Source organism: Ursus americanus, chromosome 19 (genome assembly GCF_024610735.1).
Source record: "Ursus americanus isolate L20-20 chromosome 19, mUrsAme1.1.p, whole genome shotgun sequence".
In the NCBI taxonomy this organism is placed as follows: domain Eukaryota; kingdom Metazoa; phylum Chordata; class Mammalia; order Carnivora; family Ursidae; genus Ursus; species Ursus americanus.
Window position 1 is genome coordinate 22,631,685 of NC_142145.1, and position 25,377 is coordinate 22,657,061.

The following is a 25,377-nucleotide window of genomic DNA, read 5'->3' on the forward strand; positions in this document are numbered from 1 at the left end:
TCAAAAATCCTAATCTCTTATGTTAATAGTAATGCTATTTTATTGTCAGTATATCTGAGACACGCCAGTGTGACATTTCTATCTGTTGAATATACACTGGGACCCTGATGGCTCCGAATTTATTTCAGTGTGGGGCTCTGTACAAACCTAAATATGGGGTTTGTGATGAAAATAATAAAGGACAATAATAATTACATTTATTAAGCATTTACTGCTAAGCATTTTAGATCCAATATTCCATTTCCTCTTCACAACCTTATGCAGTAGATACTATTCTCTCACTTTACAAAAGACAAAGGTGAGAACTAGAAAGTTTTATGAATTTGCTCAAGATATCAAAGCTAGCAAGTAAGCAGGAATTCAAAACCATGCAGTCGGACTTCAAGGCCTCATCTTTTCACCATGATGTTTTTACTTTTCAAGTGGTAATATTTATCATTTTTATTTACTAATTTTCGAACAATACAGTAAAAAAGTCAAACTTCATTCTCTATATTTTTAGGAAACCTGTTGGCTCCACATTATGAATGAAGATGAAAACCTATCTCTTTCAACCATCTTCCTCCCCTCTATTACCCAGTTTAGGTTTGTTTCTTATATTCTTTTATTTTTTAATTTTATATCTTTATATGTATTTATATCCTGTTGCTTGATTTAGCAGATTTAAACAATATCTTTGGTTATGCTGCTATGAAAAATGAGAAAATTCATGTGCATTTACACTATTGCCCACCTTCTCAGCCTCTGTACCACCTGATGTTTTTATTTTTGTGCACTGTTTTTCTTTATAACATTTACATTGTGTTCTGAAATAATTGCTACTGTTGTGTTAGTTTTATTGCTGCCTTTAGACACCTTCAATCCCCACTACCAGTCCTTCTGCTGTAGCTTCTCCATCACCTTTGAGACAACTACATTTTATCCTTCAGTAGTTTTTTAAGGTCTTGTGAGAATTATATTCAGGACTGCCACATACATCTGTACAGGTTGTGCACTGCACATTTCCAGGGAATACCATTCATATTATTATAGCCTATGTAATGAATGGCCATGTGTGACAGCCATGAAGTCCTATCATATTTGAAAATATTTCCCTTTTTTTACTTTTGCACAATTTAGTTCGATATAATTTTTTTGTATTTATTTACAAATTGCACTTTTATTTTATTTCATTTTTAAATTTACTTTTGCACACCTTAATTTGATACAGTTTTTTCTCTTTCCCTGAGGACTTTATAACTATTGCTCTAGTCATTGCTCCAGAGTTTTCTTACATTGACTTACACCTTGGAGAAGTGTAACATGCAAAGTTGGCCTGTGTGCTAGACTTGGCCCTATGGATTCTTAAGTTAAAGGATAAGGGTTTTGCTAGTCTGGTAAGTAGGAAATAATACCTTCTTGCAGTGTTATTTTGTATTATTATTCCTTTTATTATTTACTATATGCGTATATATTAGTAATTATATATTCTTATACATTATATATTTGCTTGTTATTAAAAGTAAAGTTGACTATCTTTTCATGTGTTAGGGCCTTTTTAATCTCTTTTTCTGTGTGCTGGCTACACATGTCCTTTGTCCATTTTTCTATTGGCTTTTAATTCTTTCTCTTGATGATTTCTAGAAGTTCTTTATATACCAAAGTGATCAGCCCTTTGCAGCTCCAGACCTGTCTCCTCCGGGAAACTTCACTTGAGTTATATGCTGAGATAAACTAACAGTTCCAGCAGGGTCACAGACACAACAGGGGCTTGACTCAGAGGACATAAAACAAGATAAATATAGCAAAGGAAGGAAAGGGTTAGCCACGTGCTTGGTAGTTTCTATTTAGAAACTATGAAGTCTTTAGCTTCTGAGGGCAGAATTAACTGTATGTGTCCTGGGCCTCATGCTCTGAGTTTGCCAGTTCCACGGACCCCTAAAGAGGAAGCAACAAAAGCAATAATTTGCCTTTGGTGCCAGGTCACCCCTGCTCAAAACTGGGATGCCCAACTCAACGACAACAACAAAAACTAAACTAGCCCTCTAAAGTCTGGCAAGTTTTATCCAACAGAAATGATTTATACTGGGTGGTAACTAACCTATCCAATGAGATTCCTCTTTCGTTGCTAGTCACATCTACAAAGAGGGAGACAGAGCAGATGAAAAGAAACACACAGAGAGAGGAACAGAAGCAAACAGAAGCAGAGAGAGAACACGGTGTCGATGTCAGAACGGCTCAATGGCCAGATCACCTAGGCAGCCAGTGGCCCAGTGGCCAGGAGAACCACTCTGTGGCTTGCCCCGTGCTCCTAGTCTGCAGAGTCATGCAAGGTAGCAGGCATTTGCCAAAACACATCAGGCGGTAACTTTGAGATTTATGTATTTAACTGTATATAAATTTCATCTCAAAAGGGAAAAAAATCCATAAAGATTGAATTCTAATATTATGAAGCTAGAGGGTTTAGGGGTGATGGGTTCTGATGCTTGTTCTTTCATGTAAAATGCTCAAAAAAGAAAGTGGTGTGATAGATGGGGGAAAAAAAGCATTCATGTGCATGGGTACATGATAAAGTAAGTGTACTAACATGTTAATGGTGGAATCTGAGAGGCAGGGATATGGCTGTTCGCTATAAGTTCCTTAAACTTTTCCTGTATTGTGAAAATTCGTGTAATAAAATCTTATGGGCAAAAGCTGTGGGGAACAGCCAACTCATGGAAAGGAAAGGAAATAGTCAATTATGTCTAAATGAATCACAGAGGAGGAAAAGAAGACAACAGGGAGAGAAAGCCTAAAGAAACTGAGGACCCTGGGTTCAGGGCGGATAGGCCTCCATCCTAGAACAAAACTGGGAGCCATGAGGAGACAACCACCAAAGGAAACTGTGTCGGTCTTAATAAAACTGCATCTATATGAAAAGAAATGATCTAGAAATACATAGAAGTAGTAACATGAAAAACATTACAGTCACAGTTGGTATGGCCCTGAGAAAGAAGAAACTAGATGTGACTTTAGTACAAGAGATAAAGCTTAATATACAGGGAATTTTACTGAACATAAAGGGAGTAGGTTTAGGGGTCTTCCTGCAACTCAATAATAGGAAAAGGGAATCACGTAGGAGAATTTTGTTTAATATACAAACTGAGGACGTTTGAAAGAAAATCTCAGTTGCCAGATGTATATGTATAATGCTGTATGTGAATGGGAGCCTGGGAATAATAAAATGTGTTAACTGTCTCCCAAAAGTAATCTTTCCTCCATACAAGAATATTTCAGTGGTGTCTTTAAAGAAGCAGACACGTGAGTAGTCATCAAAAATCAATCTACAATAAAGAAGGTCTCTGGGCAGAGTTTGGGGAGGCTGAATTGAAAAACTGGTGAGTAGGCTACCCAACTATCAGAAATCGAATTCATTTTTTCTCTCTGTTTGTTAATGATAGATATTCAGTAAGTATTTGGGCAGAAAAGGCACCTATAAAGCTGCAAACGTAATTTTGTAAAAATGAATTTGGAGACCTTCTAAGCCTTTGTGTCCTGATCTATAAAATGGAAATAATTCTCATGGTGTCTGACACATTACTAACCCTCAGTAAGTATTTCTACTGATTTGTGAGAACACCTAAATAAGGATTATCTACTTACATATATGTGCCTGGAATATACGCACCAGAAAGAGAAGTGAATTGGTAGAACTTTCTGGATTGTGACAGAGAAAGAGCAGAGATTATGAAGTATAAGGTATAAAATAACATTTTTTCAACCTTCCATAGCAGTCGCTGAAATTAATTTTTCAATATATAATAAATGTGCCTGAATTTAGAATGAGCTAGATTTTATTAGGTCAAGAAGGAAATTTTTAAATGATAAAGGAAGGAAGGAAGGAGGACTCTAAACATTCTTTAGGATTTCAAAGAGTATGGTACATGCTAAAATGGACACAATTGATGGGAGAATAAAGTCACATGTTTGCTTGCTAGTTATAAAGTGACATATGCTCATTGTTAAATATTCAAATAATACCAAAATGTATAATGCAGAAAGCCAAAGTATCCACCTTCAATTAGGTAGGTTGGAGTTGAAAAATAAAAGTAAATATTTCTCCTGTAATTCCCTGGGCAGCTTTTAATCCATGAACTGAATTTACCAATTCAATCAGATTTCTGGGGGCGGGGTCCCTACCATCCGTAGCTAAATCTCCCCAGGTGATTCTAATACGCAGCCAAGGAGGAGGGGCAGGGTCTGAGAGCAGTGGACCTTCAAGGGTGGGCCTCAAATCAGCAGCATCAGCAACACCTAGAAATTTATTATAAAGGCAAATTCTTCGCCTCCCTGCCCCAGACCCACATCTATAGGTGTTCTGAGATTAATTTCCAATGTGGGGGCAGAAGGTACTCCCCACACCAACAAGCAACAATTCTCAGGACCACAGCAGATCGCCTAAAAGTCCGCTCATTATGGATATCATCTCAAGAACTTTGCAAAACGAAAACAGAACTTGGCTATGATGATCCTGGAAAAAGACACCGCAGTTAGAGAGTCATATGCAACACCCAACACAACATGGTTTAATAGAATGAAGAGGTTTTTTTTTTTTTAAATATTAATGGGGATTCAGTGTAACGTTGGCAGAGGCTGTCATAACGAAACAACTTACTTGAGAAGTGCTGAAGGTAAAAAATAAATTCAACTCAATGCTGACACCATCTACCCAGACGTAGTGTCAGAATACATGGGTTAAGGGCTCCGTCCTACCAGACTGCCCACTACCACCATCTCAGAAGCCAGCTGCAAGCCCATGTTATTACCTGTTCTTCGGACCGACTGGCTGCAGACTTTCCAATGACCCCCTCCTTGGACCTCAGACACCAGTCTCAAGTCCAGGTTGTTACCTGTGCTTCTGACCAACTGGCTAAAGGAGGTTCCCATGACCCCCTCATTAGGTTCTACTAATTTGCTAGAGCAACTCACAGAACTTAAAAAAAAAAAAAAAAAAAAAACTTTACTTGCTAGATCACCAGTTTATATACCTCAAGAACAGCCATACTGAAGAGACGCAAAGACAAGGGATAGGGAAAGGTGTGGAGCTTCCATGCTTTCTTCAGGGTGCCCCACTCTCCCAGAATCTCTATGTCTCACCAACCCCAAAGTTCTCCAAACCCTCTCCTTTTTGGGTTTTTACAGAGGTTTCATTATATAGGCACGACTGATTGAGTCATTGGCCACTGGCAACTGTTTCAACCGGCAGCCCCTCTCTCCTTCCTGGAGGTTGGGGATGGGACTGAAGGTTCTAATGCTCCAATCACAGGGTGGATTTCTCTGTCATCAGTCCCCAGCCTCAGCTGACCTAGGAGCACTTCAAAAGTCACCTCATTAATATAGAAAAAGATACATTTGCCACTCTCAACTATTAGGAGACTCCCAGGCTTTTAAGAGCTCTGTGCCGGAAACAGGGACAAAGACCAAGTATGTATTTCTTATTATAAATCACAATATCACACACTAAATGAAAACCCTAGGAATAGAGCACAGTAATTTGTGCTTTAACAAACACTTCAGGCAATTTGATGCATCTCAAGGCCGAGAACCGCAGTCTGAGCACACAAGAAGAGAAGAGGTGATCGCTAAGTGCGTACTGAACATAGTCACGAAGATTTGCATGAAGTCATACTTCAAGAGTGTAACTTGTATGGTGAACAAGCACAATTTGTGACATGATTAGAACACAATTTTGTTTTATCTTTCACTTTCCCTTTCAAATGTAGAAGTAAATTTCACCTGTCCCTAAGATGAAAGTGTGGCCAGGTCTTACGACTTTTTCTGCTCACTCTGAGGCAACATCTCCCAATTTAGAAATTATAAGGCACCTTCAAAGATGAGACTCCTCCTTGCTCTCCCAAAGCCCTGGGAGGCAGCACATGTCCCTCACAGTCTGGCACACAGGGAGAGAAGAGGGCAAGGGGTAAGGAGGGGCAAAGAGATCCTTTGTGACTGATCGGTTTTGCTCTCATGGCTGGGGAGGTAGACATTTAGAGCCAAGCCTCCCCCCACATGGCTTTCTTGGGCTCACTGGAGGCTACTCTGCTGGACCTCTCTGGCCAAGCTCCCACACAAGGGCCCAGTCTTCTGCTCCACAGGGTTCTGCTCCCTCTCACCCATGGGCCGCTGCAGTCCATGTCACGAAGACGCTGTCAGGACCTCCTGTGCTATCCCCTCACCTTCTCTAGGGGCAGGACAAGATGCTGAATGGCTCCAGCCCATTTCTTACTTCTGTGAGGCCAACCAAACTCTGATCCCCAGGAAATCCTCATATCCTCCCTTAGCCCCCCAAGTCCCTGGGAGTGTAAGCAATATACCTATCCTGCTGGCCCTACACTTCTATAACTTTCTCAGGCATGAATCAGATACCCCCAGGTCAGCTCTTTCTTTTGACAGCTCTTTCTGTGCAGGGACATAGATCAAGCTCCCTAAATGGTTCCCTTGAAGTCACCTGCCCCCACTGTACAGGTGGTGGGGATTTATATCATGGTAATCATTCTTTCAAGAAAATTCCCTCACACATTCTCTGTCCTCTCCTCTTTCAAATTTTTACTATCTTCAAACAGGTGACCAATCCAAGAGAACTTGAATCAAACTGGGGACATTTTCTTTGTAAATGGTCCCTATGATGATTTGGTTTTTGGAAAATAACATATCATGACTCGGTGTCTGTATAGAAACTCCTATTTTAGTATTCTGTTACATAACAAGGTTCTCATGTGAGGTGTGTAACAAGATTATCATTAGCATCCAAGGTTACACATCTCAAAGAAACAAGGCAGAGACATGGACTCAGGTCTTCCAGCTCCAAACTGCTCTTTCAACCCTCCCATGAGATAGAGAGCACTTGCTGGAAGAGAAATAGGAGACAGACACAGAATATGTGATCATTTATTAAAGCTGAAGTCCAGCATGAACTGACAGCCCCAAGAGTACAGAACCAGACAGAGAGTGCTTCAGAAATATATTCAAGAACCAGAAACTGTAAATAAAATGGTACCTTAGATAAACTTCTTTTGATTGCAAATCATAAAGACCAACTTAGAGCACTTGAAATAAATGGCTATGTTCTCTATCTTGATTGTGGTAATGGTTTTATGGGTTTATACATAAGTCAAAACTTACATCAATTATACCTCAATAAATAGTAAAAACTCAAACAGAACAAACATTAAAATGGGTTAGAGTGGAACAGCAAATATACAATATGAGGGATGAAGACATTCTGGGTTAACAGAAACATGAACACGTCAGGGAGAATTAGAAGGACAAAACACATTTTATAAAACAGGATGGTGAAGCAAGGAAAAGGAAAAAGGAAAACGTTTGGAGTTTAGTGTCCCTAAGATACTGATATTCAGTGTCTATGGAAGTTGTATTGGCTTTGTTAGGCGACACGAAAAGAGTTGTAGCTATTTAAATATATAATATGAAACAGATTTTACAGCAAAATTCTCTTAAAGATCAAATGAGACCCAAGTATATATTAGCATTTTGAAAGGTATAACCTGCTAGACAAATGTAAATCATTATTAATAATATGTTAATAGTTATTCCTGGTTAATTCAGGTTTCCCCCATCAGATACCTTCTCTCTTCACGTAAAACTGAATATCATGCACATCTTTCTCATCTAAAGGTTGAGAACTTCTCAGAAAAGAGTTTTCACACAGACATGTACCACCATTAACCTCTTTAAGCCTGGCCCAGCTACTGCCTGCTCCTGGCATCCATCACCATCAACAGTCCCACCTGATGAGAGGAGGAACAGGGGACACCTTGTGCTACAGCTGGGATGAGATGACTTAACTTGTCTAGCCATCTGTCACAGGGAAAGCAAGCTTCCCACACACGTGTGTGAAGTCAACAGATGGAGGGCTGGGGATGGTTTCAGTCCGTCAGGGAGAGGCAGAGCCTGTGTCTTCCCTCTCAGAGCAAACTTTCAAAAGGACTGCAGACTGTTCAAACACATTTCCCAGAGATCTTAACTCTTCACAAGCCACAAGAACATGTCCCTCGCTTGGCTGCTTCCAAACAGGTGATGCTCACAGGAAAGCCATGATTCTGGTCTAGCATCCACTGGCCACACTTGGCATCTTGCTCAACAGAGGAGGAAGTAACATCGGCCTATGTCCCTAAGTGCCTAGGACACTGTCTGATACATATTAGGAACTCAAGAAGTATTTGTGGAAGGAAGGATGGAAGGAAAGAAGGGAGAGAGGGAGCAAGTCAAAAGGCAAAAGTGAGTAAGTCCTTTAGGAAGCTGGAGACCCAGCAGAAATGCCCCTTTGCAAATATGCCAGTATTCTGGGGAATGCAAGAGGTTTGCAACATGTCCTTCACAAAAGGGGATTGAGTGCCTTGTGAGAATATGGACAATGGGACATCTCCATGATTTGGGTACACTGTCCTTTTCCCCATACCACACCTGACCTGAAGAGATGGGTTCCTATGGCAGACACTCTGCTGCCTACCCAGCATTCATTCTTGCTTCCTCCTTAACGAAGAGAACAATTTATTTGGCATTGTGCTATCTTATCTCCCTTAGCTTTCCTTGCAGGTAGGGAAGCCATGTGACCTAGTTCTGGAAACTAAGAAATAAGTAGAAGCCTACAGCTTGGAGCTCCTGGGGAAACTTAATTATTTTCTTATTGGAAGGAAGGAAGGAAGGAAGGAAGGAAGGAAGGAAGGAAGGAAGGAAAAGAAAGAAAAACTTTGCCTTTTTACTGTTCTCTCTCCCCTTCCTCCTACCTGAAACAAAATGTGATTCTTATAGGTGAAGTAGTCATCTTACAATTGTGAAGACAAAAGCCACACTCTGTGGATAGCAAAGCAGGAAGAAAGAGGAAGGCTGAGTCCCTGGTACCATTGTGGACACTTCGTATCAGCTCTAAACTGCTTTCCTCCAGACTTTTTATATGAGGAACATGAAACTTGTATTTGGTTCACCACAATCAGGTTTCTGTTATAAACTGTCAGGTGTAATTATAACTGATGAGTCAGAAACACAACATGGATAAGTGCACACAAACTCTCCTGGAAACCAACCCACTGGGAGGAGAATCACAGCAGTGGGCCCCCACGGGTGCAATCCCATGAGTTAAGAGTTATTGTTACAATTATGGTCTCTCAGACTCCTAAGTAAGGTGAGTAAAGAAAGAAACCAGATGAGGTGCTTGAAGACCTCCCTAAGGTCAGCACAACAAGGGTGTCATGGAGTCAGTCATCCCCTTGCCCGAAGACAGGATTGGCACCCCGTTGGTGGGGGATGGAGCTGCTGGGTATAAGTATCGCAGGAAGACAGCTTTTCAAGGAGACAGTCAGATGGGTGGGACAAGTGTTGGGGCCACTTGTCAGAATTCCAGCAGACAAACACCTGTGATTCAGGCTTTGGCCAATGTGGCAAAGTGATAAGAGATGACAGCAGAAGATGCTGTGTCATGGGCTAGAACCAGGATCTTCACATTCCAACAAAAAGCTTCCGAGCTACAGAGGAAACAAGCTGAGATGGACGAGGGAAATTTGTTGGACTTCTGCACATTGCTGTCAATGGCCCTGATCAGAGGTTTGGAGAACCAGACACCAGGGAAATAAGACAGATGCTCATCGTTGCCTAACCCAACAAGCATCCCCTTAACCTTTCTTCCTTGTCGAAGAGCCCATCGCCACTCACCCCTTTCCCAGCTTTCCCTGAAGCTAAGGAATGGGCATACGACCTAACCCTGGCCTGTGGGATCTGAGCAAAAGTTCACTGAAGGGCTTCTGAAAAGAGATTTTCCTCCTAAACAATATATTCTCCTTCACTTGACATAGGTTGAGATTAATACTATGGCTAACATTAGTCTTGAATTGGGTTATATGTGGGTTAGCAGGTGAACAGAGTTTTGCTCTTGGGGCTTTATCCATCTGCCAATCTCAACAAACACATTTTTTAAGTTACCATTTTGTAAGAAGACAGGCCTCTAGTGTCCAGAAAACAGCAAAACATTCTAAAAACCCTCACAGTTGCATTCAGGGGCTTCTATCAGTCAGGATAGGACAAAGAAGAGCAGCAGAGTGACTCCCTTGTGACTCACTCTACCTCCAGAGTGCTGAAGAAGGAGCACATGCAACTTGCAAATTGTCTGGAGTGAATGTTCCCGCTGACACCATGCTCTCCAGGGGCTAACTGCGAAGAAATGAGGTTGGGGACTGCCACCTTCTCCCCTGTGCCACCAGACTCACAGTCCCTCACACAGTTTCCATAGTCAGTTATTCCTTTCAAGTGCCTGGGAACCAGCTTCTACCCAGAAGCCAAGTTTACCAACTTTAAAAAATGGCCCCTTCCAAGTCTCCCTGCCCCGTGGAGAGCCCAGGGGGCTCCCCTCAGCTGCCACAGGGATGCTCTGGAGAATAGAGGAGAAAGGCTTCTAGGCAGTTAGGCCCCCAGACTGCCTACCTGGCTCTCCCTTCAACATTCCCCAGCATCCTTTGCAGCAAGCAGTCCTACCTCACGGACCTTGGAGTGGCTGCCACCCTCACACATTGAGGGAAGAAAGTCAGGGGACCTCTCATGCATTTCCAAATTGGAACCAGATTTTGACAATGCCCCACGTAGCGCAGCCAGCTTGCTGTGCTCCTGCATTGGTAGTGAGAAGAACACCTTCGATGTGTGAGAGTAATCTAACTCTAAAGGGGACATCAGTGAAAATGGTTCTGTCCGCCGTGTCGATCCTAACAGCGGTTGCCGAGACATAGTTCTCAGCCGGCTGCCAGCCTCCCAGGCAAGAAGCACGTCAGAGTACAGGGGAGTTTGAGCTATTTTATCAGATGAATATGCCTGAATCCACTCTGAAGAATAAAAAGGGAATTATTTGTAAGCTACATTTAATGGTTATGAGAATCAAATTACTCATAATGGGCCCGATGCCTCTGTTCAGATCAGCCTTCGAGGAGGAAACTTTTTAAATAGATTGTCTTCTTATCTCCTAGACACCCATAACATGAAGGAAGGAGCGATTCCCTATGACTGCCTTCATGGAATTCATGTCAACTCAAGCCCTGCCGAGTCACAGGGTGTCTCTCCTGCTCAGCACAGGGAAATCTCTGGAAGGAATTTTATAAGAAGGGTCTTCCCACTCAGAGAACCTGAAGTTACTTTTCTGACCAGACTTTCAAACAGAAAGGGGTAAAAGAATGATTATAGGCTGCACCTGAAGTCCAGATGAAAGACAGGAAGTGTGAGTATCTGCCAAACCCCCCTGCCCCCAACATCTCTGAGCACCTTGCACTCAGCACCCGCATCCTCAAGAGGCCAGGAGCTGTCCATCACCCACAATGCAGTCATTCACTTTTCACAGCTCTGCTGCTACCTCACGACATGGCCTTCCTCTCCTCTTCTCTCTGTAGGACCCACTTCCTCAAAGGCCACCTCCTCTGTGATGTTCCTGGATGCTCCCTTCCGGATGCATGGCTCCTTCCATCAGACGCTCACTTTGGGGCACTTACTCCTCGAGCCAAGAGTTCCTTACTGTGGTTTAGTGGGCAGTGGAGGAAATCAGAGGTGGAGCCCCCCAGAGCTCATTATTCTTTGTTAATTTGTAGTACACAAGTAATACATATTTTTATGGTAAAGAAAAAGAAGGAAATAAAGAGAGGAAGGGAGGAGGAAGAAAATAAAACCTTTGAGTACTAATTAACACAAAAATCCCTGCATTTCCACCACCCAGATATAACGAGTGTCAACACATCCGTAAGCCTTCTTTCTAGATGTCTGCCTACATGGATGTGGAGATAGAGGTGTAGATGTAAGCATAGACAGAGAAGTGGGTAGTGCATCTATGAAAAGAAATGAAATAATACTGCACTACGCAGTTTCGTGAGCTGCTTTATTTCCCTTGGCAACGTCTACTGAGCATCTTTCCATGTCAAGACATAACCCTCTAAGGCCAAGCAGGTCAGCGATTCAGCCTAACATCCATGCTACTTCCTCCATGGGTCCGATACAGGAAAAGAAGCCACCGAAGATAAAGAGCAGATGCCCTCCCAAGCCGCACCCTCGCCGAGGCTGATCAGACAGCACCCCACACAGGCCACATGCCCGCTCAGCCCCTGTGCACCTGCCCAGCCCCCAAAATGCCAGCTCGGGAACTTCAATATCCAGGCCCACACCTACCTTCTGCTCATCCTGGCCTCAGCGAGGTGTGAACCACAAACGCCTGGGACAGTCTCACAGGTAAAGCAATCTGTGCCTCATTTCTTGGTGGCCGCACAACAGACGTGCCTGGGGGAGCAGTGCAACAGCCATGCCAAGCAGCCCTGATTCCAAGTACTTGAGTCTTCAGGAAAGCTGCCCTGAATCTTCAACATCATGTTTACTGTTTTCAGAGTCTTGTATTTATGTTTGTTTCTTTATTATTTATCCAATTCCTGTTATCATACGTTTAGGATATTTCATAATTTTTTTAAATAAATCACATCACTCTGCCAGATGTTAGTGCACTGTCATAAATATCTCCTAAAAATAAACTCCTAGAGGCAGAATGGCTGGATCAAAGAGAATCACAGTTTTTAAGGCTTCTAAGTAGCCGAATTGGCCAAGGGTATATCAATTTTAGATTCGTGTTTCAAAATGCTCAAAAAAATGGCCTGTACCTCATCCTTACCTTCACCACTACTGGACAAAAATAAGAAGGAAGGGGCAACCAACCCACCCGCTGTCTTTTTTTTTTTTTAAAGATTGAACAAATAGGGGCGCCTGGGTGGCTCAGTAGGTTAAATGTCTGCCTTCAGCTCAGGCCATGATCCCAGGGTCCTGGGATAGAGCCCCACATGGGGCTCCTGCTCAGTGGGGAGTCTTCTTCTCCCTCTGCCCCTCCCCCTGCTCATGCTTGTGTGCTCTCTCTCTCTGAAATAAATAAATATAATATTTTTTTTTTAAAGATTGAACAAGTACTTTTTAAATTTAAAATTCTCAAGGGAATATAAGACACATTTTATAAATTAGGAGACTTCTGCCTGTTGTCTCAGTTCATACTTTTTTAGCTGCCAGTGAAAATAAATATTTCCAAAAATAGTTACAAAATCTTTTTATCCCTTCTTTTGTGAATGGAGAGTTCTTGACCTTTGCCCCAGACTCCTTGAGGTCCCACCACATGGACACCTTAGGATAAAACAAAGGAAACATGGCTTCTCTATGCTGGAGGCTTTGCAAGAGTCAGTAAAGAAGTTCTCCAATTCTCATGGGGTCCGGCCCCCGCTTAGCCTACACCCCTAGCCTGCTGCCTGAATTTGGCTATAGAGGCACAGAAGCATGGGCCTGGTCTGACGAAAAAGCACTGGCTTTTCCAGTCTCTAACTCTAGAACTTTGAAGCCACCCCACCTGAAGACAAACCTCCTCAAATGTCCCCTTTCCCAGCGATCTGCTAGCTCTCTCCTTTGCCCTCCATGTAGAGTTCTGCCTTAGCCCCCTGTAAATGCACCCCCAAATCATGCACCTTCAGTCCTTGAGACTGGGACTGAAGATTGTGTATGTCTGTGTGTGTCTATATTTGTCTGTGTGTCTGTGTGTGTCTATGTGTCTGTGTGTGTGTTCGCGTGTGTCTATATGTGTCTATGTGTCTGTGTGTGTCTATATGTGTCTGTGTGTCTGTGTGTGTCTATATCTGCTTGTGTGTGTATCTGTGTGTGTCTATATGTGCCTGTGTGTGTGTGTATCTGTGTGTCTGTCTGTGTGTGTCTGTCTGTGTTTGTACATGTCTGTGTGTGTTTGTATATGTATGTGTCTATATGTGTCTGTGTGTGTGTCTGTCTGTGTCTGTGTTTATATACGTCTGTGTGTGTCTGTGTGTCTGTGTGTGTCTGTATGTGTCTATGTCTGTGTCTGTCTGTATATGTCTGTGTGTGTCTGTGTGCATGTGTCTGTATATGTGTCATTTATGTGTGTCTGTATGTGTGTCTGTGTGTCTGTGTGTGTGTGTCTGTATATGTGTCTTTTATGTGTGTCTGTATGTGTGTCTGTGTGTGTGTCTGTGTGTGCGTGTATCTGTGAGTCAATTCAGCAGAGCTGTGCACCTGAGCCTGCAGGGCCCTGTGCCTGGTGCTATGAGAGACATGGAGATTAAAAAAGAAAAGGCATGGTGTCCGTCTTCAAGGAATTGACAAGCAAGCACAGGAGATGACCTATATTCAGATAATAGATAATAGTGAGAAAAGGCAGCATTCTGCAGATCCTGTAACAGAGGCAAAGCCAATGTGCTTGCTATATAAAGGAGGCCAACTTCAGTTCTGGAACACTGAGGAAGGCTTCATGGAGGAAGAGGAATTTAAGCCCAGTGGAGATGGGGAAAGTCAGGCCAGGAAGAAACCACTGCCCCAGCAAAGACGCAGAGGTGGGAAGGAGCATTCAAGAGCCCTGAGATTTATTTAGTGGAGGGTAGCCTCTGAAGAGAAGGAACAAAGGGTAAAGTCAGGCAGGAGGGCTGAGGTCAGACTCTAGAGGCCTGGATGCCAGGCCAAGGAACAGGGAGCTCTATCAACAGCTTCTGAATAAGGAAGACGCAGTCAGATGTGATCAGCTATAAATTGCCCACAGCTATATTTATTCAGAGATGAGACAACTAACCGAGATAAGAAAGATGTAAATTGCCTATTGTCCCTGAAAAAATAACACTAATCCTTGTCATTGATGTGGGCAGGCTTCTGTTTGTCTGTGTATCATGCTGCATATTAATGGCTCTGCATATGGGCCCACAGGTGTCATTTTCCTGTGGAATGCCATCCGCTCACAACTTAGAAAGCTAGATGTGTGCTCCAGCTTCATGGCTCATTGGTGTGATTCCCTCTGTGGACCGGTCTCCTCCAAGATTTCCAGGCAGAGAGTAGGGCAGGTGCCCCTTCTGCACCCCAATCCTCAAACACATCTGGGGAGTTTCTGCCTCCAGCCTCCACCCCCTGGTTTCAACCCCACAGCTGGGTCAACCCAGAGCCCCTCTCTTTCCTCCTCTCCTGATCTGCCAGTCTCCTCCTCCCAGCCTTCCCGTGTGATGGGCAAGCACCTTTCTGTCACATCCTACCTAGTTCCCTCTTCTGTTGTTCACCTGTATAAAGCAAACACTAGTCCACCAGCATTGGCTCCCATAGAACCCACAGACCCCATTTCTCCCAGAGAAGCTGGCTCTGCAGATAAAACTCCTACAGATGAAAATCACCACTGCTATCTCTGACGTGCACTTTGAAGGCCTATCTAGGAAGTCAGGGACTGAAACTTGTCTCTGCGTTTCAGCTAGATTCTGTGAGGCTTCCTTTGTGGTGAAGAATTTAACTTTGCCTGAAGAGAGGTCTGCCCTTGCCTTTGGCCCCTGAGGAGGTCATCTCTAAATGCTTGGAATTTCCTGCTTGATAAGAGTGCCTTTGCTTACCTGGGGTCTTTGAACCACACTCAAAAGTCTAACGGTGTGATTTATACTGGGGGCTTTGGTCCCAGTTATCAGTTCAGCTTTTGGAGGAGCTGGAACCCGAGGCCAGCCCCCTGGGCAGGCGACCACGGAACTCCAATAAAACCGCTGGACACGGAGGTTCAGGTAAACTTCCCTGGTTGGCAAAACTGGACCAACATTATCACCCATCCTTACTGGAAGAGTAACACCGTCTGTGACACCAGGAGACGACAAAACTGAAAGCTCTGTACCAGGAACTTTCCTAGACTCTGCCCCATGTGCCTCTTCATTTGGCTGACCTAAATCTACATCCTTTCCCTATCATAAACCATAGCATGAATATAACAACTTTCCTTGAATTCTTTCAAACCTGAAGATGGTCTTGGGAACTTTACAGCTTGTGTCAAAGTGAGGGAAGCCTTGGGAACTGTTCCTCTCACTTTGTATCCCCTGATTCAGTAGATGCCTCAGCCTCAATGGGAAGAGAGGGCCACAGAGCAAACGTATTACCAGCAATGAAAATTATACCAGATAACATTCAAAAATATTATCTCATCACACATGTACAAAGGGGAAACCAACAGTCCATAGCAACCCATTGTAAATGCTCACGGGGGGTTGCTGACTCAGAGTGCTAGTGAATTCAGAAGAGGGAACAAGAACTGTGGGTAGAAGAGGTCAGGGGAGACTTCATGGAACTGGTGGGACTTGAGCTGATATGTTGAGAAAATAGAGAAATTAAACAGGCAGAGTGAAGAACAGCATTGCAGGTAGGAAGGAAGAGTTTATATCAGTTTGCTAAATTGGCATGTTATTTTGAAGTCTAGGGAAAAAAAGCCACAATAGAAAATTAGGGCATGGGGCGCCTGGGTGGCACAGTTGTTAAGCGTCTGCCTTCGGCTCAGGGCGTGATCCCAGAGTTCTGGGATCCAGCCCCACATCAGGCTTCTCTGCTGGGAGCCTACTTCTTCCTCTCCCACTCCCCTTGCTTGTGTTCCGTCTCTTGCTGGCTGTCTCTCTCTCTGTCAAATAAATAAATAAAATCTTAAAAAAAAAAGAAAAGAAAGAAAATTAGGGTATGATTAGCCTTGAGAGCTTCTTGATGTTATTTATTTCTCTGAACTCCCTCATTAGCCAATCATCGTGAAAATCTTTTCAAAATACCAAATAATCACCTTGCCAGTTTGGAACATGGAGGCCAGGCTCCTATTCTTGAGGATTCCTCAATCTTTTCCACTGCCCACGCTAAACATATATATGAAAGAGTAAGTTGGCCATGAGAAAAAAATGGTGTCAGTGAAGACCCCAGTGGCCTTTGCACCCATGAGAAAGCCTTGGTAATTAACAAGACTGTTGTACCGCGCAGTTCTGAGAGGTGCCATTCACACAGGATGAAAGTGCACAGTGTCCTCTAGAGCTGTGTGATGTGGCTGCCCTCGTGGGTAAGGAAATGCTTTAAGGCTCTAAGTCTGGTATTGCTAATTATGATAAGAGGAACTGCCAAACGTGGACACCCATACTGAAGACCATAACATAATTAAAGCAAAGGGACAACATGCACATACACAGACATACACACACACCAGGTGATAATTAGAACTATGAACCAATGTAACTTTATGGAGGCACAACCACCAAAGATAGCAGACTTGTCGTCGAGAAGAGGTAATCCAAAGACCAAAATGTTGGGACCAAGGAAGATCATAGCTGTTTTCCAGTTCAGCCTGAGGCTCAGAGCCACCATCCACCAAGAGCCTCAGCTCTGGGTGGCATAAGAATTCAGACGCAAGAAGCCTGAGCTTCTAAATATCCCCACCTGTCTTGGTTCAGGCTGCTGTAACAGAATACCACAGACTATGTAGTTTACAAACCACAGAATTTCATTTCTCAAAGTTCTAGAGGCTGGGAAGTCTAAGATCAGGGTATAAGCACAGTCGGTGTCTGGTGAGCGCCCATTTCTTGGTTCATAGGTGGACCTCTCCTCGGTGTCCTCACACAGCAGAAAGGACAAGAGAGTTCTTGGGGGTCTATTTAATAAGAACACTAGTCCCATTTGTGAGAGCTCTGCCTCATGACCTAATCACCTCCCAAAGGCTTCACACCTCCTAATACCATCACATTGAGGGTTAGAATTTCAACACATGAATTATGGTGGGACGTAGACATTCAGTGCGTTGCACCACCCCACCTGGGTATCTGGACTTTTTGCCATCTGTTTCCTCCAAAACACTGCAGAAAATAGAATTTCCCCTTTCAATATGGCTTATAACATTTTTAGGAAGATCATGACCCACCCCCGCGAATCTGAGAAAAGTCCGAAACTCTTACCCCAAACACATACGCACACATGCAGAGTTTTGTGCGAAACTCCAGACGACATGAAGCCCACCCTCAAATCCCTACTGCCTCATGGAACCAAAATGCAGTCCTGCTACTCAATAAGAAATATCCTTTCCTTATTAACACTCAGGACTTGGCCTTTGTCAGGGGCTTTTGAATTTTAACTCTGTCACAGTGTCGGTGTGGTAATTTACTTTAAAGACCTTGGCTTGAACTATGTAATGTGCAAGAGGTGATCAGTTAGCCTATGAAAAATCCTACATAAGAATCCACAATTCAGAGGTGGCTCGCAAGCCCTTTGAATGTTGCTGCTCACATCTCCTCCACGAGTTTGTTAAATAGCACAAAAGATGCCAGAGATCATCTAATTTGGTGAATAAGTGGTATTCAAGAAATATAAATGCTATTAAAATTACCCAGGCTCCTTGAAGACATTAATGCTAACAGAAATAAGCCAGACACAAAAGGACAAATATGATTCCATTTATATGAGGTACCTGGAAGAGTCAAATTCAGAGATAGAAAGTAGAATGGTGGTTGCCAGGGGCTGTGGGGTAGGTGAGAATGTTTAATGGGTGCAGAGTTTCTGTTTGGGATGATGAAAAGTTCCTGGAGATGGATGGTGGTGATGGCTGCACAACAATTTGAATGATATACGTAATGCCACTGGATTGTGATGCTTCAAAAAGTGGTAAAATTTTAGGTTATGTATATTTTACCAAAAATATATATATATATGTATCCAGTCCCTTCCATGCCTACATAAATGAAGTATAAGGATCAGGCAACCCAGGACCTAATACTAACTTTGGAGAAACCTGTCCCCTTTAGAAAAATCCTGTCCCCACGTTTTAGGGACACACACAAGCACCCTGTGGGAATATCTTAATCCCATGCAGATGCAGTCATTTCAGATGGCAAGGATAGCCAATCTTGGACTTAGATTCTGAGTTTAACTTGACTCCAAAGTCATCAGAAGTCATAGCATTCACCTTGAAGTAACACTCTCATGAAGTCAATGAGAGGACCTTCCCCCACGCTTACAAATGCAGACTGCATGACTACTGTTAAGCTGGCATATCTGGCAGAATTTAGTCCAAGATTCACTTTCTTTGTAACATCCCAGCCATGTTGTGGTGGTCCATATTCCCCTCTATTCATCAGAATCTGTGAGTCTTTTACCCAAGGAGCCAGACAAGTGTTGAACAGACCAGATTTGCCCAAGCCACTCCCCAAATTCAGAAGAAACTGAGGGCTTGACCTCCAGCCAAGAATGCAGCAAGACAAACAGTAGCTCAGGCCTGCACCCCTGCCCCAGGAAAGCAGACAACTACCCAAGGGTTTACACCCAGTGGGGATTGCTTTGACTTCGAGAAAAGCCACAGGATGAAGACAGAATCCTGTCTTGTCTCTACCCAGATTCAATAAAAGAAACTCAGCACACCAAGATGTTTTAGGAGCTGCCCCATAATATTTTACCAGCTCTTAGGGAATACGAGGAGGAAGAGGAAACACGGTATCTATTTAATTAAGGCGCTAACCCAATTATGAGGAAACATAAATGCATGCCCCAATATAAATAAGTATATACCTCAGATACAAAGTGTTGAACTATATCACAACTAAGCTAAAGCTTGTAAAAATTAGAAAAATTGTTAATTCTCAAAGTTCAGAAGTGCTATGTCCTAAAGAACAAGGCGTGAAATCGCAGCAATCAACACAAGTTTGACCACATGCACTGCAGATAATGAATTAGCTTTTCTTTCCGTTACGTGCACATGTTTATTGAGCGGGTACAATACACTAGGCAGATCTGGGATAACACGCTGATGAGAACGGCCTCATACCTTTTTTTTTTTCCCCATAGGAGTTCATAGTTATTTAAAGAGGAAGCAAAAACCAAAAACAAACAAATTTTAAAAAAGACAAAAAACCAATTTAGTGGTCGAAGATCTTTTTTTCCCCTGACTGCACTTGTGGCAGCAAATGTGGGGTTTTCCACACCAACAAACCGATTCTCCGTGACCTTACAATTCAATTCAACTCTGACACTAACTACCCAGAGATAGTGTCAGACTGCACAGGTTAAAGGGCTCAGTCCCACAAGACTGTCCCCGCTTCAGACGCCAGTCACAAGTATCAGCGTTACCCATCCAAGTTATCCATACCTCTAACCGATCTGGCTACAGCATCAGAGTTTCTGACAACCCCTCCTCAGTTTTGGGAATTTGCTAGAACGGATCGCAGATCTCAGGAAAGCACTTTACTTACATTTACTGGTTTGTTATAAAGATACAACTCATGAACAACCAAATGGAAGAGAGCATGGGGCCAAGTATGGGGAAGGGGCGTGGGGCTCCTGTGCCCTTTGGAGGCACCACCCTTCCAGCTCCTCCTAGTGTCCGCCCTACCTGGAAGCTCTCCAAATCTCATTCAGTAGTTTTTACAGAGCTCAGTCTCCAGCCCACTCTACCTTCCCGGAGGTCAGTGGGAGGGGCTGAAAGTTCCCACTCCCCAGTCATGGGTCTTTTAGATGACCGGTCCCATCTTGAGGCTATCTAGGGGCCCACTCTAAGTCTCCATTAGCATAAACTCAGGTGTGATGAAAGGGGCTCATTATGAATGGCAAAGTCGATCCTATCACTAGGGAAATTCCAGCGTTTTAGTTCCTCTTTGCCAGGACCTGGGACAAAGTCCAAATATACTTTCGTATTATACCACGGTATTAAAATATCTGAAGCAGGTTTCAAGGGGACACAACAAGGTAGTGGACAATTTTACTGGGGGCAATGAGTCAGGGAAAGCCTCAGACAGGAAGCTGTGGCTGCATCTTAAAGCAGGACAGGTGTTCACTGTGTAGACGATGGAGGAAATGACAAAGGGAACCAGAGACTAGCAAGGGCCCAGCACTGGGCCTTGGAGGATCGGCTCATAGGGACAACTACAGGAGCTCTGACAGGCCTCCCTGATTCCTCTGTGGCCCCATCCTCCACCCAAAAGTCAGAGGAATCATTCAGAAACGTACACCAAATCTTATCACTAGTTTGCTTTCAATTCACTTTCTATCCCACATTAAATAAAATCCAAACCCTTTGACCTGGTCCACACCGCCCTGCTTGACCAGCCCCACCTACTTCTCTGTCCTAAAATAACCACATTTTCCTTCCTTGGGAGGCCCCATTCTAGCCTGATCTGCTCTGGGGCAATTCCCCAAGCACCCACACTCCTTCCCATCTGGATGGTTAATTGAGCCTTTAAATCAGAGAACTCAGTAGATCGTACTTCTTCATTGGGGGGCGGGGGGGTGGTGTCATCCACAATTTGCTGAGGGCCTGAAAAGAAACAATGGTGGAGGAAGGAAGAATTCACCCCTTCTTTGTTTCCTGCCTGCCTGCTGACCAGTGACGTCCCATCTTGTCTTTTCCCGCCCTCAGACTGGGGGTTACACCATTAGTTCTCAGGCCCTCAGACTCGGACTGCACTGTACCCCCTGCTTTCTTGGGTCTCCAGCTTGCGGATGGCAGACCGTGGGACTTTGCAGCCTCCACAATCACAGGAACCAATTCCTCATAATAAATCTTCTCTATTTAAATAAATATACACATATATACATGCAGCTATACATATCTCCCACTGGTTCTTACTGGTTCTGTTTCTCTGGAGAACCCTGATACGCCATCCAGCATCATCGTGCTTACGGATCCCCTTGTTGGCAGCAGGGGTCTTGTCCATGGTGCTGAGAAGTTTGGAGGCAGAGTGATGATGTCATTGACAGCACAGGCTCTGATGTCAGACTGCCTTGGTTCCAGCACTCGCTGTTCTTTTTAGCTGTGTGAATCTCTTTAACTCCTCTGTGCCTTGCTTTCCTCATTTGTAGGATGGAAATACTAAACAAAAATAGTGCCTCCATCTACAGAGTTATTGAAAGAATGAAATGAGTTAGTTTTTGCAAAGCTTTTAGTATAATATCTCGCACATAGCATAGACATTGTTACATTTCTTATTTTCCTACAGGTGAAGGTGGAAGGCTTGAAGGTGTTATCTTACAAAAAAAAAAAAACTGCCAAGTGTTATACCAGCAAAAATGGGTTTGTTTGGAAATAAAAGGATTGCATTCAGGAGCAAACAAGCCCTGGGAAAACTGCCAGCGGGTATGGAGAACAAAAGAGAGGTATGCTTTTTTAAGGAGAAAAGAGGTTAAGTTAGAAACACTGTTAAAAGCTAAAAGTCCATTGGAGTGAACTGGAAGTTCCAGGTATAGTGGCTTCTCATTGGCTGAGCTGTTGCAGGGGTGGGTGGATAAGGCAAGCCTTTTCTTCCTCCAGCTGGGATGGTAAAGTACCACGTGCAAGGTCAGGTCCTGTTGGGTCTTCCTGTTGCGTCTGCACTTTACTGGGAGTGGTAGGGCTTGAGAGCTCCCCCCTGCAGAGCTTCTGGACTCCATTTCAGCGAGGTGTCCTGTTATTAATACTCACAAAGGGTTTTCAGCAAGAGAGTAATAACATCCGGTTTCCACTTTTGCACGTCAGGCTGTGATTGAGGGTGGAGGAGGTAGTTGGACCAGTAAGGAGACTTCTACATTCCTTCATTCAGCAAACTTTGATTCTAGACAACGTGCTAGGGAGTTGGGAGAGTCTCTGTTGTCACCACGTGGCTGGGGATTCTGCATCAAGTCCCAGCCTGAACTTTTCCCAGCTTTGCTAAGACTGCCCTTCCAAAATCTGCTTCTCCAGGTGGATAGGCTCAGTTCCAGACCTGGGTCTTTCTTAATTACCCAGCAAGGAAAGAAGACACGGAGCTGGAATTGAGACCTGGATTCTGATTCTCATCTGAAAATAGGGGCAGTCACATCTACCCTAAGGACCTCATGGAATTGCTGATGAACATAAAATAAGATACTTGACATGGGAGCCTGAGGAAAGACTAAACTTCTACTCTGGGTTGTTTGCTTGTTTTGTCTGTGTGTGTGTGTGTCTTTTAAACAAAAGTAATATATCCACATGGACAAAAATTCAAATAATACAATAAGACATAAAATTAGAAATTAAATTCTCCTGCTCATTCCACCATGGGTCTACATTCTCGCTCCACGAAAGGTAGCAATTGTTAGCGACTTTTCATTTATCTTCCCTGAAAGTTTTTTTTTTTTGGCATATATCTGCATTTTATATGTATATTTATTTAAAAATGGTATCATGGAGGTTTTAATCAATAAATGCTAAATTCTTTGACATTCATCCCATCAAAAAGTGGAGTCTAAATCCCTCCCCTTGAATCTGGGCTTATTGACTGCTTGACCAATAGACTATGGTAGAAGTGATGCGGTGCCAGGCTCTTGGCACTTCCGGTCTCGAGATGCTTATTCTTGGAACCCAGCCATCATGCTGCGAGGAAGCCAAGAAACCACACAAAGAGGCCACATGTGGGTGTTCCAGGTGACAGTCAACAACAACTACCAGACATGTGAATGAGAAAACCTTCAGATGATTCCAGCCCACAAATGTCAGGTCGCCCCCAGTCTTGAAGCCATCCTATTTGACTCCGGATAGAGCAGAGACAAGTGGGCCCCATCAAACCCTCCCAGCTTGCAGATTTATGAGCAAAATTCATGATTGCTGTAGTGTGAAGCCAGTAAGTTTGGAATAGTCCTTACACAGCAACAGGTAACTGAAATAGTGATCATATATTACCCACTGCTATGAAATTCCTTTTTTGCTTTTAATAAAAAATCTTGGAGATCTTTCACCAATATGTACATGTCTAAATTGTTAATTTTAATAATCTAATCTTCCATTGTATGGATGTTTCATATTAAATCAATCAACATCCTGGTGATGGGCATTTAGATCGTTTCCAGTTTTTTTTCCATTTCAAACAATACTGCAATGAGCATTTTAGCATACTTTGGGGATATATCTGTAGGATAAATTTCTAACAGTTAACTGTTGGGTCAAAAGGAATTAGCATGTAAAATCTTGATACCTATCACCAAATTCCATAAAATTCCAAATTCTCTTCCCCACAAAAGTAGTAAAGGTTTCAGCAGTTTACACTCCTACCTGAATAAAACAGGGATTCTCTGAGGAAGAAAGAGAAGCCTCAGTTATTGCTCTGGGGCCAACCTACCTTTATATACCTGAAATGATGTATAGTTATTTTCCAAAATTAACTAAAACTGAATTTGTTTCATGCATTTTCAAGGAATATAAACCAGAATGCTCCCAATCATAATTAAAGAAATGCAAACGAAAGAATGAATTTTACTATATTTATCCATTTAAAATTACAATAATTAGAAAAATTACATGCTGACCTATTTTTATAAAAATAACTATATTTTTTAAAACAAAAAATTCAGTAAGCAAAAAGACATTGTTTTATATTTTTGCAAATTAGTGTCTGGCTCAATAGAAGAAAGTTGGACTCTCATCTTTGCTTCTGTATTCAATATGTTGCAATATGGTTTTTTCTTTTTGACATAAATTTTTAAAAATTCAACCCCACACAAATAATGTACGTGGAAAAGGGGGAAATATTTTAATAGCTTTTTCCAATAATTGTAACTATTCTACTCTGATATTACACTAAAACTTGACAAGTGTTAGAAAACCACAGACCTAAAATGGAGTCACTTATGCTAGACTACATCACCAAACCAGGGCTTAATACCTAACCTACTCGTGGTGTTAACCTCCCTCAGAAATATAGTGTTAACTGGTCAGTCTGGAATTTTTTTTTTTTTAAGATTTTATTCATTTATTCGACAGAGATAGAGATAGAGACAGCCAGCGAGAGAGGGAACACAAGCAGGGGGAGTGGGAGAGGAAGAAGCAGGCTCATAGTGGAAGAGCCTGACGTGGGGCTCGATCCCACAACGCCGGGATCACGCCCTGAGCCGAAGGCAGACGCCTAACTGCTGCGCCACCCAGGTGCCCCACTCTGGAATTTTCTGATCAGAGCCAATAGGGCAATCTGTCACATGTGCCCTCTTCATCCCCCAAACGAAGATGAGATAATTTACCTAAGACCCTTTTGTCTGAAATGGAAGGTGACCTCACCTGAAATAAGCCTTTTTTTCTGTTCATAACTTTCTTGTCCTGCCTTTAGAAGCCCATCCCTTTCTTTAACCCTTTGGAAGTCCCCCCTACTTGCTAGATAAGATACTGCCCAATTCATGCATCATTTAATAAAGCCAATTAGATCTTTAAAATTTAGCTGAATTTTTGTTAACACAAGTGATCTATTCTTAAAGGTTAGCTGTGATGTTAACACATCTAGTCTGAAATCAACTCACTAAATATTTTCATACTCTGTTACATTAAATTCCACTCATCTGTCTTGAACCTTGAGTGGATCCTTTACCCATGCATGATTTCGTAACATCCCACATCGGTCATTTGAGACACTGGTTTACTAAGCTATGCAGGGCTTCTAAATGTTAGCCTGTCTCATTATACGACGTCAGAAAGAATTACACTCATTTCTATCACTTCCATTCTCATCATAAAGACTTTAAGGATTGAAAGTTGTCAAGATCACAGTGGCAGATACAAGCTTTTTGAAATTCTTATTTTTGCTTGAGACTCTAATTTTTTCATCGGCAATA

General features: G+C 42.9%; 1 protein-coding gene across 1 annotated transcript in view; it reads right to left on the reverse strand.

The window, feature by feature from the left end:
• LOC123787399 (uncharacterized) overlaps window positions 1–25,377 on the reverse strand; it is a 258,659-nt gene that overhangs the window by 181,563 nt on the left and 51,719 nt on the right. Inside the window, exon 4 of the mRNA XM_087869794.1 lies at window positions 21,416–21,681. The gene's annotated coding sequence lies outside the window, so the exon portion shown is untranslated. The remainder of the gene's footprint in view (window positions 1–21,415; window positions 21,682–25,377) is intronic.